Below are 2,772 nucleotides of genomic sequence, written 5' to 3'. Positions count from 1 at the left end.
CTTCTTCTTCTTCTTCTTCTTCTTCTTCTTCTTCTTCTTCTTCTTCTTCTTCTTCTTCTTCTTCTTCTTCTTCTTCCTTCTTCCTCCTCCTCCTTCTCCTCCTCCTCCTCTTCTTCTTCTTCCTCTTCCTCTTCTTCCTCCTCTGTCTCCTCCTCCTCCTCTGTCTTCATCTTCATCTTTGGTTTCTTTCTTTCTTTCTTTCTTTCTTTCTTTCTTTCTTTCTTTCTTTCTTTCTTTCTTTTTTTTTTTTTTTTGTGGTACCAGGCAGGTTCTTATGCTATTGAGCAATTTCCCCAGCCTGGGTTTTATGTTTTTAAAAGTACTGTCACATGACATACATCATTCTCTTATCATTCTCTTTGATCACCCTTGCATCTCAGTGACACAGGAATCAATTTAAAAAAATTTTTTATGTATTTGGTACAGCGTCTCATTCTGCAGCTCGGACTCAAAGTGATCCTTGTGCCTTCAGCCTCCCCAGTGCTGGAATTACAGGCATAGGCAGGCATGCCTGGTCTCAGTGGCTGGCTCAGCACACCTGGGGGCGGGGCTGGTATGGCCTATGGTGTCGGGGATCAAACCCTTAGGTACATGAAGGCCCATTGATGACTGAGGGTGTTGGACTCAGAGGAAGGACCCTGCACATTACAGTCTTGTTGTAGGTGCTCCCCCAGATGAATTTTAGGATTTTGAGGCCCCTCTGTCTCTAAAATTCTGTAAAAGGCAAAAGATTTATAAAATCTGAAGAAAAATCAGAGTATGTCTCTAAAATTCTGATGTAGCTTCTTAAACCTCTGCAAGGCTGGAGCACAGAGGGAAATTGTCCTTCTCTGATGGGCATTTTGTGTTTACATGATTATGTGCATTTGTTTCTCCGTTAGCTCTCCTCCGTACTTTGCAGGTATTTTCCTAATCATCTCGACAGTTCTAAGAGTGAGTGCTCCCACCTCCACTCAGTGCACCACAGGCCTCCTGATATCACAGAAGTTGTGGTTCAGAGACGAAAGGTCCTCCTACGATTAAACACCGGCTGACTCCTTCTGCTGCATGAGTTGCTACAAAACAGAAATGCAGCAGGCCTGGGAGCGTGCTCTGGTCCACTTATGGACACAGCGACCCTAATTAAATGTGTTACCTTTATTTCCCTTGAAAATTTGACTTCCTGAGTTTTTCCGAGTACAAATTGCTCCATTCTCTGAGGTTTCCTTGAAGCGGCAAAGTCACACATGTGCAGGATGAACAAGGCCTGCCTTGTAGGTCATTACACTCCTTCCCCTGGGGCAGGTTAGTAGAAAATGGATTCTTTCTTTCTTTGCTGGCTGTGTTCAGTGCCAACTCTGGGCGTACCATCACAGAAGTGTGGCGTGTTTTGATGTCCACCGACTGAGTTCAGAGATTAGCTCTGGGCTTAGGTAGGGCAGAGAGTGATAGGGCAGGGGGTGGGGGCTGAGGAGACCACACTGAGGTAAGTGCCCTGTTCTTAGATGCCTTGTGCTATACGAGAAGTTATTATACCTGATACTTATTGCTACATAACAAATGACTCCAAAATCCAACAAGCATTTAATATCTCACACAGTTTCTCAAGGTCAGGAACCTGATAGCCACTTAACTGTGTGGTTCTGTTTCAGAGCCTTGCAGAGTTAGGAGTCCAGCTCAAGTTGTCAGCTCGGGCTGCAGTCACCAGAAGACAGGGCAGGGCCTAGAGGACCCATGTCCAAGTGGCCAGGCTGCTGTGACTGCTGGTAGGAGATCGTAGTGCTTTCCCACCTTGTTCTCATAGTGGCCTGATTGGCTTCTCCCTGAGTGCATGAAAGAAGGAAGGGAGTAGACAAACAGAGGTCCATGGGACTTTTCTGACCCATAGCTTCTACAGACATGCACTATCTCTTCTACTGTATTCTGTTGTTCAGGTAGAGTGACCATTATGCAGTTACGAAGGGGTCTTCCTGAGGGAGCAGATCAGGAGGTGGGATCTTTTGGGCCACATTGGAGAATGGTTACCTTGACAAGCATGGGCAACAAACAGAAATGGCCTCAAACTGTGTTTTCTTTAATTAAACATCTGTAGGATCTTCAAAAAATTCATTCATTTTTCTGACCCCCAATTTCCTCACTAGTGAGATGGAGATCAATAACTCTTGCCTCAGATGGTTCTTGAAAGGTTTAAATCAGATAGCACAGGGCAAAGGCTTAGCCCATAAAACAATGGCTCATTAAATTTAGCTCACCTTGGGCCGGTGAGATAGCTCAGTGGACTAAGCACCTGGTTAGGCAAGTTCAGGGACTGGGGTTTTATCCCAGGCACCACATACCATGCCATCCCACCTCTGGACGCACTGAGCCAGTCACTGAGACTGGGTGTAGGGGCACATGCCTATAATCCCAGGGCAGGGAAGACTGAAAACAGGAGGATCACTACAAGTCCAAGCCGCATATTAAGACCCTGTACTAAATGTGTAAAAATAAAATAAATTTAGCTCACCCCTTTTGTCTTTCCTTCAGCATTTTAGAAAAATAGAAAATGAAAAAAGAAAGAAGAAAGAAAAAGAAAGAAAGAAGAAAGAAAGAAAGAAAGAAAGAAAGAAAAAAGAAAGAAAAAAAGAAAGAAAGAAAGAAAGAAAGAAAGAAAGAAGAAAGAAAGAAAGAAAGAAAGAAAGAAAGAAAGAAAGAAAGAAAGAAAAAATTTCTATGGGAATTTGCAAACTAGAGAAATAAAATTCCTAAACAATGGGAACCATACTGGATTAATAGGTAGGATTTCAAATGGGG

The sequence above is a fragment of the Octodon degus genome, unplaced genomic scaffold (genome assembly GCF_000260255.1).
Source record: "Octodon degus isolate 3935 unplaced genomic scaffold, OctDeg1.0 scaffold00094, whole genome shotgun sequence".
Taxonomy (NCBI): domain Eukaryota; kingdom Metazoa; phylum Chordata; class Mammalia; order Rodentia; family Octodontidae; genus Octodon; species Octodon degus.
The sequence above is the reverse complement of the archived record's forward strand: the minus strand, read 5'-3'. Positions refer to the sequence as shown.